Source organism: Meriones unguiculatus (genome assembly GCF_030254825.1).
Source record: "Meriones unguiculatus strain TT.TT164.6M chromosome Y unlocalized genomic scaffold, Bangor_MerUng_6.1 ChrY_unordered_Scaffold_25, whole genome shotgun sequence".
Taxonomy (NCBI): domain Eukaryota; kingdom Metazoa; phylum Chordata; class Mammalia; order Rodentia; family Muridae; genus Meriones; species Meriones unguiculatus.
This window is the reverse complement of record NW_026843710.1, coordinates 6,049,388-6,065,461: the sequence shown is the minus strand read 5'-3', so window position 1 is coordinate 6,065,461 and position 16,074 is coordinate 6,049,388. Positions and strand designations below refer to the sequence as shown.

Genomic DNA, 16,074 nt, shown 5'->3' with positions numbered 1-16,074 from the left:
TTTGGGGTAGTGGTATCTGCGGAGTGCTCTTAGATCAGAACTGCTGCTCCCTCTCCCTGTGGGTTTGCATCCTACAGAGAAACTCAGTCTCTGGTGCCCTGGACCCACAGTTCTATCTTGGGCAGTGAGTCAGGTACACAGGCAGGACTCTGTGCTGGCACCTGTGTTCCCTAGCTTGCCCCTGGTCTTGCTGTTGGGCATCTGTGGAACCCCAGGTCTTTTCCAAGGATTGTATGGGTGAACTAAGGTCATTTCCAATCAGGTCCTGTGCCATGGAGTTATCTCTCTACTAAAACTCCCAGTCTTTGATGTTATGGGTCCCAAAGTTCAGTCTGACACAGTGATCAGAGCAGGCTGGCTTGTGGCACTGGGCTTTGGCAACCAAGCACCTGGTGGAACTGGGATCTCTTTCATGCTTTAGCTGGGTGAGTTGAGGCTGACTGAATCCCTCACTGTGTGGTATATTCTCACCTGGGAAACACAATTGCTTGTGTTTCCAGCCCAGAGTTCTGACTGCTGGTCATTGTGCTGATCCTATTGTGCTGCTCATCAAAATAAGAGTAGTCTTGGCACCAACATCTTGCCAGCTCCCCAAAGAATCTTTTATTGACAACTTTTACAATGACTTTTAAAAAGGAGAAAAAGATTCTGCTAAAGGACGGCAGAATTTTGATTTGTAAGGCATGTTTTCCAGGAACTCATTATGTAGCAGAGAATCCTAGCCATGAACTAGTGGTTACCCAGCTACTTCAGACCCCATGAGCTCAGGTGACACCTCTGAACAAGCAGTCCTTCCTCTTAAAGTTAAAAGGTTTAAAGTTAAATTTTAACCTTGCTCTTAAGGTTAAAAGGTTTTTCTGGAGGACCACAGCAGGAAACAAAGCTGCTATTGTGTCCTAATCAGATAAAACAGACACATTTCACTGTCTTAAAGGCTCAGTTTTAACTGTTAACCCCAGGACCATGAGGGTTCCTCAGTGACCAATGAATAGGATGCAGCTGCCCATCCAGCCATTTCAGCTAAGACAACTGTGCTCATAGAGGGTTGGCAAACCTAGTGGAACAGCACCAGTTTTCAAATAGTTTTTTTGTTTTTTGCCTTAGTTCTCTTTTTACACTCACAGATGTTTCTCTATTTCAGCCGAACCAGTCCCAGGAATTGTATGGATTCCTTTTCTTTTCCCTGCTCTTAAAGACTCAATACTACAGGTAACCCTAGGCCCTGACAGCCTAGCATATCAATAAAAATGTGAACGTACATTTAGTGAGCACATAATCACTACTAAGTTCAAAGTCACAATTTAGGAAATTTCAGATCCAAGACCCCAGTAGGAGACTACTTTTTATTTGGTACATTACCCTTAATCCCACACCTTTTTAAAGCTTCCCGACTTCAGAAGCTGTCTGATTAAATAAACATTGATATTTCATTTCCTATCTGACATTGTCACAGAGGAAAACAGGAGTAAAGTTGTGGATCAGGATGCAGTAAAGGCTTGTTGGGTTTCACAAGAAAAAGTCACCTCTGCACATGATCAGAGATACTGGACACTGAGGGAAGTTTGTTTACTCATCTCCATGGAATCCTCAAGATCCTCTGAGGTCCTGATTGGCTGATATGAAGAATGATGTCATGCAACAGGTGGAAGCTATTAAGAGTTTCAAAAGCAAGACATAAAAAGGGCCATGTGGACAGCCTGCTTGAGAGACAGGATGAGCAGCCCTATATACCTCAATCTATGCAGCTGAAAGCATGTAACCCAGATATGTCAGTTCCTGTGTCCAAAGTTCATAGTTTAGTAAAAATGTCACATATTTCTTTCAAATTATCATTAACAATGTCACATGTCCTTGACATGTGAGTTTCACATTATTACAGATTCCATTATTATTTTTTAAATGTAAAGATATGTCCTCATTCAGTGAATTAATTTCTGTGAATATGCTCCCTGACAAAGGGAAATCTTTGAACAAAGAGCAATTAATTGGGATCTTGCTTATATTTTTACAGAGAGAATCCATGATGTCACATTAGCAAGCAGTCATCTTGTTATAGTCCTTCAGCAGAAATGAGAGCATTTCATACTGAACCACAAGTAGATGGCAGAGTGGGTATGCCAGAGAAAGACACAGAGAGAAAGAGCTAGAGATACAGGTTCAGAAACAGAGACTGAGACCTACAGAAACAAAGTTATAAAGTGACAGAGTGGAATATCAATGTCAATGCACACCCTCCCATAATATAACTCCAAAAGGAATAATTTTATCTAATAAGGCCATACCTCCGAATATTTCCCAGACTGTTTTTTTCCTGAGACTCAACATGTAAATAGATGAGCTTCAAGGGATATTGTAAATCAAATCACCAGAAAGAAGAAGATGGAGGGACTTCTAGGCTAAAAGAACACCGTTTTAGAAAGGCCTAGGGGTAAAAGAATGAGGCTGGGTATACAGGAAGAAGGAGGAGGAGGGGGCAGCAGAGGAAATACAATGTGAACAAATCTTAATAAATAAATATGTAAGAAATAGTGTGATCAAGGTAATCAAGTATAGAGCTCTTCAAAACTGATGGTCATCTTGTGGGTGGTGCCAGGGTGTGGCAAGGATGAACTCAGTTTTCTTTAAGTAACTTGGCACCGAGACTTTAATTATGTTTTAATGAGTATATGAACTACAAATACTTCAATTGATGTATTTTAAAGAAAAAAAAATGTGTGACACATGGAGCAATAGAAAAGTAGTATTATGTATATTATATGAAATTTCCACATAAGCAATAAAAATGACATGTTGACAACTTTTACAGTGAACTTTTACAGTAATCTGGAGAACAGATTTCACTAAAGGAGGGCAGGGTATATATTTGTAAGGGATGCTTTCCAGGAACTCATTATGTAGCAGAGAATCCTAGCCATCAACTAGTGTTTACCCAGCTATGTGAGATTCAATGAGCTCAGGTGACACCTCTGTACAAGCAGTCTTGGCACTAACACTACATTTAGAGGGTTTGTCTTGAGGACCACAGCATAAAACCCAGCTGCTCTTGTATCCTAGGCATAAAACATGGACCCATTTCTCTGTCCTTCAGGCTCAGCTTTAAATGTAAACCCCAGGACCAGGAGAGTTCCCGACTCACCACTGAATAGGACACACCTGCCAAGTCAGCCAGGTCAGCCAAGGTAACCATGCTCATATAGGGTTGGTAACACTAGTGTGGAACAGCATCAGCTGTCAAATAGTTTATTGTCTCTCAGTTCTCCCTTTACTTAAACCAATCTTTCCCTGTTTCTGCCAAACCAGTCCTAGGAGTTGTCTAGTTTCCTTCTTTTTCCTTGATTTTAACGAGTCAATACACCAGAGAACCCTAGATCCTGTCAGCCTATTATATCAATAAGAATGTGAAGGCAGGGATCAGAAGATGGTGGTGGCTTGTGTGCAGCTTAGTTGAAGGGCAAAGGACCTGCAATGTAGAAATTGGTGAGTGAAGGGTTGATCAACCCAGGACAGACATATTTAGACTTCCAAAAAGAAAGAGACTAACCGTGAACTGAGTCCATCTAGAATCAGGTCACAGCAGACTCCTCTGGGAGGAGACACAATGGGAGGTGTTCACCAGGCACTTCCCCATAACCAACATCCTATTCCCTCTTTGGAGGAGGCAGGATGTGTCCAGCAGAATCTGCCTCAGACCAGACCACACTCCCAGCCCCAGCAGGTGCTGCAGCTTCCACACACATGGAAAAAGATTTTGGGCTGGGAAAACCCAATCCTTTCAGGCACTCTCCTGAGAACATGAATGCCACCATAACCCTGCCCCAGTGGAGCAGGAGGATAGAGAGGTGCACAGCAGCTTCACAGTGCCTAGACCCCAGTGCTGCTGGCTTTTCCTAGAAAACAAACTTCAGCTCGGGATCTGGGACTGTGGTCATTCAACACATCCTGAGACTCTCCCTGGTCCAGTGCAAAATGTCTAACACTAAGGCCTAGCACCTGTGGCCTCCAGCCCCTGGCAGAGAAACCCCAGGATCAGGAATTGAGATGTCCCAACCCCTCCTGGCACTCCCCTGAGAGCGCCTTCATAAGCTTGCCTTAGCAGAGGGAAGGTCAAAGGGGAAGGACAAAGAGGTGGCCTGACACAGCCCACAGCACCCCCTCTCCATCTCACCTACCAGCACCTGGCAGAGAAACCTGAGTTCTGCATCTGAGTACACTCACCCTACCTGGTACTCTCCTGGAACTGGCAAACATAGTTTCTAGCACCAGGAGCCTTCTGGCAGAGAGGTCTGGGTCTGGGATCTGGGATTGAGGACACTTAACCCAACTCTTTCCCCCACTGCCCTGGGACCAGCCAACATAACACTTCCCTGGCAGGGGAAGGACAAAGAGGCCCGACAGAGGGCAGATGGACACCGAGTCCTGCTGCTACAGTGCCAGAGGTGACTGTTAGCCTACCTGCACATTTGCCCCAGCAGGATCAAATTTGAGAGTAGAGAGCAAGAGAAACCCCTGTGCATTCCAAAATGTCCTGCAAAGGAGTGAGTGAGCCTTCTAGGGAGAGTTTGCCCCAGACCCAGGGCTTCTCTACCCAAGCAACCAGACAAGATCCCAGCCACCCATACTCCTAGTGTGGGCATCATAGGGATTCTTGGGATAGCAACCCCAACACTGAAGCCTCTGACTTGTGGGTCCACCAGTGTAATCCAGGCAAACAACCCCTGGATCCCAGACAGAGCTGCATACTAGTTTGGGCTGTAGGCCACTGCAATAGTCCGAGAATTTGCACATGCACACTGTGCCTGCTAAAAACACATTTGAATAGTGCCAGCATCACATTCCTTACTTAGGCAAAACTGAAACCACAACACACACTCCCAAATCAGTGAACTCCCCTAATATTTCTGAAAAAACAAAAACAACAACAACAAAAACAGTCCAGAAAACAGGAAGAGACAATCTTAGCTTGAACTACAAAATAGAAGAGCAAAGAGTGAGGGATATAAATAACCATAAGGCTAGAGGCCATAAGAACACACCCAACAAAAATTAGGATATAATGACCTCATCAGCAACCCCACAATACAATGGACACTTCAACTCAATAGATATACAAGAAAATGACTACAAAAGTACGTTTTTCCAGTTATTAGATGCCCATAAAGATGAAATGAACAAAGGCCTCAGAGAAATATCCAAAGAAATCGAGACAAACAAAGAAGAAATAAAGCTCTCAGAGGAATGACCAAGAAAATAGAGGCAAACAAAGAGGAACTGAACAAAGCTCTCAAAAACATGGCCACACAATTGAAGGCAAATAAAGAAGAAATAAACAAAGCTCTCATAGAAATACAGGCAATTGGAACCAAAGAAGTAGAGGCACAATTACTGAGATATAGAGAGGAAATGGACAAAAAAAAAAAAAAAAGCCGTCATTGAAAAGCAGGACTCCACATTCAAACAGATGAAGTAAATGGTGCAAGACATAGAAACAGAATTAGAATCAATAAAGAAAACACAAATGGAAAAAAAAACCTGGAGCTGGAGAACATAGAGAAAAGATCAGGAACTACAAAGGTAAGCATCACCAACAGAATACAAGAGATGAAAGAGATAATCTCAGGAGCCAAAGATACACTTGCAGAAATTGACATGTCTCTCAAAGAAAAAATAAAATCAGAAAATTTCCAAACACAAAACATCCAAGAAATCAAAGACACCATGAAAAGACAAAATCTAAGAATAATAGGAGTAGAAGAAAAAGAAGGCATCAGGCTCAAAAGTCCGGAAAATATTTTCAAGAAAATTATAGAAGAAAATTTTCCCAAGTTAAAGAAACAGATGTCCATAAACATACAAGAGGCCTACAGAACACCAAGTAGACTAGACCAGAAAAGAAATTCTTCACGTCACATCATAGTCAAAACACTGAACCTGCAATAAAAAGAAAAAAATAAATAAATTAAAAGAAGCAAGGGAAAAAGGCCAAGTAACATATGATAGGTAGACCTATCAGAATCACGCCAGATTACTCAACAGAAACTATAAAAGCCAGAAGGGCCTGGACAGAAATCATGCAGTCCTAAAAGGAGCACAGATGCCAACCCAGACTACTCAGCAAAACTTTCAATCAACATAGATGGAGAATTCAAAATATTCCATGACAAACCTAAAATTTAACAATATCTACATAGTAACCCAGTTCTACAGAAGTTACTAAAAGGGAAACTCCAACCCAAAGAAAACAACTCCATCTAAGGAAACAGATAACTACACAACAACAACCATAGGAACAAAAAGAATACAAGCAATGAAACTCAGCAACACCACCAACCTCACATCAATATAAAGTAACACTTGTTGGTCAACAGTATCTATTAACACCAACGGACGCAACTCCCCCATACAAAGATACAGACTAACAGAAAGGTTGCTTAAACAGGATCCAACATTCTGTTGCATCCAAGAAACACACCTATGCAACAAAGATAAACACTACCTCAGAGTAAAGGGCTGGAAAAAATGTTTCTCAAGCAAATGGATCCAGAAAACAAGCTGGAATAGCCATTCTAATATCTAATAAAAAAGACTTTCAACCAAAGTTATAAACAAACAAAAAAAGACACGGATGGACACTATGTTCTCATCAAAGGAAAAATCCACCAAGAGGACATCACAATTTTTAATATCTCTGCCCAATATACAAGCGCACCTACATTCATAAATGAAACAATATTAAAGCTTAAATCACACATTGATCCTAATACCTTCATAGTGGGAGACTTCAATACCCCACTCTCATCAAGTGACAGATCAACTACACAGAAAACAAATAAAGAAATAAAAGCAAAGAGTCCCTAAATCAAATGGACCTAATAGACATCTGCAGTTCATTTCACTGAAAGTCAAAAGAGTATACCTTTTCTTCATCACTGCATGGAACCATCTCCAAAATAAACAATATAGTTGCTCACCAAGCAAGCCTCAAATGATACGAAAAGATTGAAATAATCCCCTGTATTCTATCTGACAACCATGGACTGAAGCTGGACTCCAACAAAAAAGTGGAAATAACAAAAAGCCGAAATGCACATGGAACCTGAACAACTTGCTACTCAATGACAGCTAGGTTAATGAAGAAATAAAGAAAGACATTAAAGACTTCCAAGAATTCAATGAAAATGAAGGCACAACATATAAAAATTTACAGGACACATTGAAAGCAGTGCTCAGAGGAAAATTTATAGCACTAAGTGCCTTCAAGAAGAAATTTGTAACATCACATACAAGCAACTTAGTGGCCCAACTGAAAACCCTAGAAAAAAGAGAAGCAGATACACCCACTAAGAGCAAAAGGCTAGAAATAATCAAACTCAGGGCTGAAATCAATCAATTAGAAACCAATAAAATTATTCAAGGAATCAATGAAACAAAAAGCTGGTTCTTTGAGAAAATCAACAAGATAGAAAAACCCTTAGCCAAACTAACTAAAAAGAAGAGAGAATCTATCCCAATGAGCAAAATTGGAAATGAATAGGGTGACATAACTACAGAAAATGAGGAAATCCAATCAATCATTAAGTCATACTACAAAAGCCTTTATGCCACAAAATTTGAAAACCTAAATGAAATGGACAATTTTCTTGATAGTTTCCATCTTCCAACATTAAGTCAAGATCAGGTAGAAATATTGAATAGCCCTTTATCCCCCAAGGAAATTGAAGCAGACATTCACAGTCTCCTCTCTAAAAAAAGACCTGGGTGAGATGGTTTCAGCATAGAATTCTACCAGACCTTCAAAGAAGTGCTAACACCAATTCTCCTCAAACTATTCCACAAAATAAAAACACAGAGAACATTACCTAACTCATTCTATGAAGGAACAGTCACCTTGATACTTAAACCACACAAAGACCCAACAAACAAAAAGAACTTCAGACCTATCTCTCCTATGAACATTGATGCAAAAATACTCAATAAAACACTTACAACCCGAATCCAAGAACACATCAAAGATATTATCCATCATGACCATGTAGGTTTCATCCCAGGCATGCAAGGGTGGTTCAACATACAGAAATCCATCTATGTAATCCACCACATAAACAAACTGAAGGAGAAAAACGACATGATAATCTCCTTAGAGGCTGAAAAAGCATTTGACAAAGTCCAACACCCATTCTTGTTTGAAGTCTTGGAAAGATCAGGGATACAAGGCACATACTTAAACATAATAAAAACAATATACAGTAAGCCTATAGCCTAGATGATCAAACTCAATGGAGAGAAACTTAAATCAATCCCACTGAAATCAGAGACAAAACAAGGCTGCCCACTCTCTCCATACTTCTTCAACATAGTACTTGAAGTCCTAGCCAGAGCAGTAAAACAACTAAAGGAGATCAAGGCGATACAAATCAGAAAGGAAGAGGTCAAAGTGTCACTATTTGAAGATGATATGATAGTGTACATGAGCAACCCAAAAATTTCAACCAGAGAACTCTTTCAGCTGATGAACACCTTCAGCAAAGTGGCAGGATACAAAATCAACTCAAAAAAGTCAGAAGCCCTCATGTATACCAAAGAGCAAAAGAAATTAGGGAAACACCACACTTCACAATAGCCACTAATAACATAAACTACCTTGGGGTGACACTAACCAAGCAAATGAATGAGCTGTTTGAGAAAAACTTCAAGTCTCTGAGGAAAGAAATTGAAGAAGATATCAGAAGATGGAAAGATCTCCCTTGCCATGGATTGGTAGGATTAACATTGTGAAAATGGCCACCCTGCCAAAAGCAATCTACAGATTCAATGCAATTCCCATCAAAATACCAACTCAATTCTTTACAGACCTTGAAAAAAAAGATTCTCAGCTCATTATGGAGAAACAAACAAACAAACAAACAAAAAAAAAAACAGAATCTCCAAAACTATCCTGTACAACAACAAATCATCTGGAGGTATCTCCATCCCTGATCTCAAGCTGTACTACATGGTAACAGTAATAAAAAACTGCATGGTATTGGCATAGAAACAGAAAGGAGGATCAATGGAACTGCATAGAAGAAAAAGCATTTGACAGAATTCAATATCCATTCTTTTTCAGTATCTAATGAGATTATCATGTTTTTTTTTTTTTCCTTTCAGTTTGTTAATATGGTGGATGACATTGATGGATTTCAATATATTGAACCAACCTGCATAACTGGGATGAAGCCTATTTGGTCATAGAGGAGGATATCTTTGATTTGTTCTTGTATTCTTGTATCCAATTTGCAAGTATTTTATTGAGTATTTTTGCATCAATGTTCATAAGGGCAATTGGCCTGAAATACTCTTCTCTTGTTCGGTGTTTGTGAGGTTTAGGAAACAAGGTGACTGTGGCTCCTTAGAATGAGTTTGGTAGTGGTCCTGCTGTTTCTATTTTGTGGAATCGTTTTGAAGAGAATTGGAGTTAGCTCTTCTTTGAAGTTCTGGTCGAATTCTGTGCTGCATACATCTGGCCCAGTGCTTTTTTTGGATGGAAGACTTTTGATGACTGCTTCTATTTCCTTAGGGAATATAGAACTATTTAAATAATTTAACTGGTTTTGATTTATTTTGGTAATTGGAATTGATCAAGAAAATTTTGCATTTCTTTTAAATTTCCAAGTTTTGTGGCATATAGACTTTTGAAGTAAGTCCTAATGATTGTTTGGATTCCCCCAGTGTCTGTGGTTATGTCCCCCTTTTCATTTCTGATTTTGTTGATTTGGATAGTTTCTCTCTGCCTTTTAGTTAGTTTGGCTAATGGTTTTTCTATCTTGTTGATTTTCTCAAAGAACCAGCTCTTGATTTCATTGATTCTTTGAATTGTTTTATTTGTTTCTAATTGATTAATTTCATCCCGAGTTTTAATTATTACCAGCCATCTCCTTTTCTTTGGTGTGTCTGCGTCTTTTCTTCTAGGGATTTTAAGGTGAGCCATTAAGTTGCTTACATGGGATGTCTCAAATTTCTTCTTGAAGGCACTTAGTGCTTTGAATTTTATTCTTAGCATTGCTTTCATTGTGTCCCATAAGTTTGGGTATGTTGTACATTCATTTTCATTGAATTCTAGGAAGACTTTAATTTCTTTATTTCCTTCCTGACCCAGCTGTCATTTAGTAGCAAGTTGTTCAGTTTCTATGTGTGTGTAGGCTTTTTGCTGTTTCTGTTGTTGTTAATTTCCAGCTTTATTCCATGGTTGTCAGATAAAATACAGTGAGTATTTCAATCTTCTTGTATCTGTTGTGGCTTCCCATGTTACCAACCCTATTGTCTATTTTGGAGAAGGTTCCATGAGATGCTGAGAAGAAAGTAATTTGTGTGTGTGTGTGTTTGGGTGTAAAGTTCTGTAAATATCTGTTAATCCCATTTGATTCATGACCTCTGTTAGAGACATTGTTTCATTGTTTAATTTCTATTTTGTTGACCTGTCCTTTGTTGAGAGTAGGGTGTTGAAATCTCCCACTATTAATTTGTGGGGTTCTATTCGTGCTTTAATTTTATCACAACAGGAAAAATTCTCATGTTGTATGCTAGTGACACAAAGTCCAGCATACTTTCATTGACAGCCAGGTTGAGCGATTTGCCATAGGGTATCAATTTGCTCCTGCAAGAGGTCAATCCTCTGATTGAACACCATCAAGCTTCCTTTTAGTTGAGCATTAATTCCTTTATGTACAACTAAGGCATGAGCTACATTGGCTAAAAGATTATTCAGGTTCTGAGCAGTCTGCCTAGTATGACTCATGGCTAATGCCCTGGTGGTAGCTCCAACAGCCATCAATGAGATGGTAGTAACAATGGTGGCTGTAGTTCCAAGATCCCTTTTCTGTCTGAAGAGAGTCATAGCGTGAGGGGCATCAATGGGCACAGGCACCCAGTGAGGCATGTGAGAACCAGGGCATACCTAAATTTACTAGCATTCCAGCATGGGGCAAAAAAGCAAGTATCATTACCACAATTACTTGGCTCTATCTGGCTAATAATGAATAAAAATGGGGGATATAGACAAACAGGTGTGGGCTTATAGGAAATATTATGAGAAGCCTTAACCCCTCGTTGGAACATCCTGCGTCAGTTCTAGAACTAGCAGTGGTGGTGTCTGAGGTCTGAGTAGGTTCAGGAGACCATTGCCCCCAGGGGAGAGACGTGCTCCATGCCAATTGACTAACTCCATGTTTTCCTCCAAGTTTGAAAGTCATTTAAGGTTCTTAAATTATTTTTTCCCTTTTTTTTTAAATTTTCATCAATTATACTTTATTCATTCTGCATCCCCCCATAAGCCCCTCCCTCCTCCCCTCCCAATCCCACCCTCCCTCCTCCCTCTGCTTGCATGCCACTCCCCAAGTCCACTAATAGGGGAGGTTCTACTCTCCTTTCTGATCTTAGTCTGTCAGTTCACATCAAAAGTGGCTGTATTGTCCTCTACTATGGCCTGGTAAGGCTGCTCCCCCCCAGAGGGAGGTGATCAAAGAGCAGGCCAATCAGATTATGTCAGAGGCAGTTCCTCTTCACATTACTATGTAACCCAATTGGACTCTGAACTGCACCTGGCTACATCTGTGCAGGGGTTCTGGGTTATCTCCATGAATAGTCCTTGGTTGGAGTATGAGTCTCTTGGAAGTTCCCTGTGTTCAAATTTTCTGGTTCTGTTGCTCTCCTTGTGGAGACCCTGTCCTCTCCAGCTCTTACTATTTCCCAGTTCTTACCTAAAATTCCGTTCACCTGCCCAACAGTTGCCCATCCGGCTCAGCATCTGCTTTGATAGTCTGAAGGGCAGAGGCTTTCAGAGGCCCTCTGTGGTAGGTTCCTAGGTTGTTTCCTGTTTTCTTCTTCTTCTGATGTCCATCCTCTTTGCCTTTCTGGATGGGGATTGGACATTTTAGTTAGGGTCCTCTCTCTTGCTTAGTTTCTTTAGATGCACAGGTTTTAGAGGGTTTGTCCTATGTTGTATGTCTATATGAGTGAGTATATACCATGTGTGTCTTTTTGCTTCTGGGACAACTCACTCAGGATGATCCTTTCCAGATCCCACCATTTACCTGCAAATTTCATGATTTCCTTATTTTTCATTGCTGAGTAATATTCCATTGTGTAGATGTACCACAATTTCTGCATCCATTCTTCAGTTGAGGGGCATCTGGGTTGTTTCCAGCTTCTGGCTATTACAAATAAAGCATACACCATGAGAATTTTTCCTGTGCTGCAAATCTGTCTAAACAATTGTCGAGCTATATTTTAGGTAATTGGACTGGAGAATTCGATACTACGATGGAGCAGCTGAGAGTGGCCATTGTCACAGTAAATTCTACCAGAGTGGACGCAGGACTAGCCACAGGATTATCAACATGGATTGCTGCAGCCATGAATCATCTGAAGGAATGGGCGGGCCTGGGAGAGTTAGCAGGCCTTCTGGTGTTGGTCTCCTTGGTTTGCCTGTGGTATATATGCAAGATTAGAGTCTCACAACAGTGTGATGCAGCCATGATCATTCAGGCCTTTACAGCCATTGAAGCAGGACATTCTCCCCAAGCATGGTTGGATACCATAAAAAGCTAAAATGATACGCTCAGGATACGAGGCTAAGCACTGCACTCAGGGTCAGCCACTTTGGACCCAGAGAAGAGCATGTCTGATTGCATGCGGGTTGATGCCCCAGGTCCCGCCTCTGAGAAAAAGGTATCAGACGGGTCTGAAGCTCTTTGGGTGGATGACACCTAAATGAACATCGGTACAAAGTCCCAATTTATTTCTAGTATCAGAGATCAGACCTCTACTCTTGCCTGATGCGTCTAAAACAAAAAGGGGGAACTGTAGAGAGCTGTGGAATGCTATGCCTTAAAGATGGAGCTGGTTTCCGCCTTCCACCTTCCCGATGGTGAGTGCTCTCTGTCACGAACAATTCCACATTTGGCTAAGGCTGAGGATCTGGCTTGCTTCCATGTATGTGGACCTATCTGCATTGCCCACGTGGCACGTCTGGGTTGGCTACCCAGAGGCTATTTAAGCTGTGGGCTGGCTTTCCCCAGGGTCCGAGGATTGTTCAAGGTTCCTGAATAAACTGCATTGAAAAAAAAATTATCACAACAGATTGCTGGGTCAAGTTTATACATCCATTGGGTAAGTCTGTGTCTTTTTATTGGAGAATTGAATCATTTCCTGTTGAGAGAAACTAATGACCAGTGGCTTTTTGAACCTTTGATTTTGATGTTGGCTGTGGTATTAAGTTTGTGTGCTTGGTTGCTTTTTTTTTTCTGCAATGAAGTTATTTCCTGTGTATTCTTGAAAGTAGGTTGTTTTCTTGGGTTGTATTTTTCCTTCTAGTGTCTTCTGTAACACTGGATTTGTGTGTGGGTATTATTGAAATTTGTTTTTGTCATTGAATATCTTGTTTTCTCTGTCTATGAGGATTGAGAGTTTTGCTGGGTACAGTAGCCTAGGATGACATCTGTGTTCTCTTAGGCATGCATGATATCCACATCCATCCAGGTCCTTCTGACTTTCATAGTCTCTGTTGAGAAATCATGTGTGATTCTCATGTGTTTGCCATTAGATGTTACTTGGTCTTTTTCCTTGCAACTTTTAGTATTTTTTCTTTGTTCTATATACATACTGTTTTGATTATTATGTGATGGGAAATTTTTCTTTTCTGGACTAATTTATTGGGTGTTCTGTAGACCTCTTTTATTCTTATAGTCCTCCCCTTTATGTTGGGAAAATTTTTTTCAATGATTTTGTTGAAAATATTTTCTGGGCCTTGGAGGAGGGAATCATCTTTTTCCTCTATTCCTATTATTTGTAGGATTTGTCTTTTCATGTTGTCTTGAATTACTTCAATGGACAGTGTCAGGAATTTTTTAGATTTAACATTTTCTTTGATAGATACATGATTTCTTCCATTTTGTCTTCCACAGGTGAGATTCCTTCTTCCATCTCTTATAGTCTATTGTTTATGCTTATATCTGTAGTTCCTATTTTCTCTCCCAAATTCTTTCCTTCCACAATTTCCTTTATTTGTGTTTTCCTTAATTTCTCCAAAAAAAATAATATTGAATGCTACATAAATTTGTGTGTCACGCTTGCATAGGGATCATGCTAATATTCTCTGTATTGTTTCTCTTTAAGTATGCATGCTGCTGAAGTGAACACCACACATTTCTAAAAGTAAACATTAATAAAGTTACATGTCCTTTACTTGTGAGTTGCACATTTTCACAGATTCCATTACTGTTTGTTAAATGCATGGATATGTCCTTACTCACTTAAATATTTTCTGTGAAAATGCTCAGTGACCAAGGAAAATCTTTGAAAAAAAAGCATTTAGTTGGGACATGGCTTATATTTTAACTAAGAAAATCCAAGATGTCATGTCAGCAAGTACTCATCTTCTTGCAGTCCTTCACCAAAACTGAGAGCTTTTCATACTGAACCACAGGTGACAAGAAGAGAGAGGTAGACTGAAAGAGACAGAGAGAGAAAGAGCAAGAAAGAAACATTCAGAAATAGACAGAGAGCAACAGAAACAAAGACAAAGTGTAGGGGTGAGATGGAGGTGCTGGGACGACTCTCATTCCGATCAGCAAAACAGCAGGATCGGTACAGTGACCAGCAGTCAGAACTCGAGGCCTTAAAACACAAGTGATTATGTTTCCCAGGTGAGAGGATATCCCATGATGGGGGATTCAATCAGCTTTAACTCACCCACCTAAACTGAGGTAGAGATCCTGGTTCCACAATGTGCTTGGTCACCAGCCCATAGCCACATGTCAGTGAGTTCTGATCACTGTCCCAGACTGAACTGTGGGTACCACAACATCAGAGACTGGAATTTCCAGTCAAGAGATAACCCCCAGTGCAGGAAAAGATTGGGACCAACCTTAGGTCACCTAGTCTTCCCTTGGAAAAGACTCAGGTTCTGTAGGCACCCAGAAGCCAGCCCAGAGCCAGAACCGGGGCCCAGAGTTTAGCACAGAGTTCTGCCTGCACACCTGATTTGCTGTCCCAGGTAGAACTGTGGGCCCCATGGCACCAGAGATCAAGTTTCTCTGTTGGGTGTAAACCCACAGGGAGGGGAATGGCTGGTCTGATCTCAGAGCACACAGCTGATACCACCACCCCAAAAAGTTCTCGGGAATAGTTACCCAGTTCTGGCAGACGCCTAGGCACCCAATCGGCGAAAAGCTAGAAAGGCAGAGCCACATAAGTCTGTGCCTGCAGGTTCTACTTGCCATCACAGACAGAAAGGCTGTCCTCAAAGCAAAGACTGGGTGTCCTGTCAGGAGGAAACCCCACAGCGGGGTATCATCAGGTCCAATGCTCAGGACACCCAGCACCAAAAGACTTTTTGGATTCAAGCAGACTCTAGGCGCTAGCCTTCTACTGCATGAGTGAACAGCATGCTCACCTGCCTTTGTGGAGTACCACTAGGGAACAGGGGCACACAGGTGCATCCTCAGACGTACAAAAACAAGAGAGCATTACAGCAGTCCTCAGATACTGTGCCAAAGATCAATCAGTTATCCCTAGTTAAACTGACAAGACTGTGGGAATCCCTGGTTCTTCAAGAGGGCTGCACCCAACAATTACACCTTAATAGCAACAGCTACTGCTCCATAAATTCAGAGCAAGAACCCCAGCAGCAGGGTAGCCAAAACCAGGATTCTCCTGATGAAAGGAGAGTTACCATACAGGTCCATAACCTGAAGGAAACTGTGACAATTCCTAAGAAGAACCACCATTCAGTTGACCATACCCAAAAAGCAGAGACTTCAGAACCCCACCAAGTGGATTCTCCCTGCCCCAGGGCCCAACAGACATAAAAAATTATCAGACAACATCTGAAAAAGAGAGATGGGTAGAGGCCAGTGAAAAAGAACAACCAAGAGAAGGCAAAGCAATATGGCATTCTCAGAAACCAGTTATCCAGGAGCAGGTAGCCCTGGACACCCTAACATAAGTGAAATTCAAGAAGATGTTCTTACATCTATGCTTATAAAGAAGTTAATGGAGAAAGTAAATAAAACAAAGAATTAGGGTAGGATGTAATAAAAA

At 40.9% G+C, this 16,074-nt stretch overlaps 1 non-coding gene across 1 annotated transcript; it reads right to left on the bottom strand.

Annotated features, from left to right (window-relative positions):
• Positions 1-14,065: 14,065 nt before the first annotated feature.
• LOC132651793 (U6 spliceosomal RNA) lies at positions 14,066-14,172 on the bottom strand. The gene has a single exon (XR_009589358.1). It is a non-coding gene; the product is annotated as a U6 spliceosomal RNA (small nuclear RNA).
• Between the last annotated feature and the right edge of the window lie 1,902 nt (positions 14,173-16,074).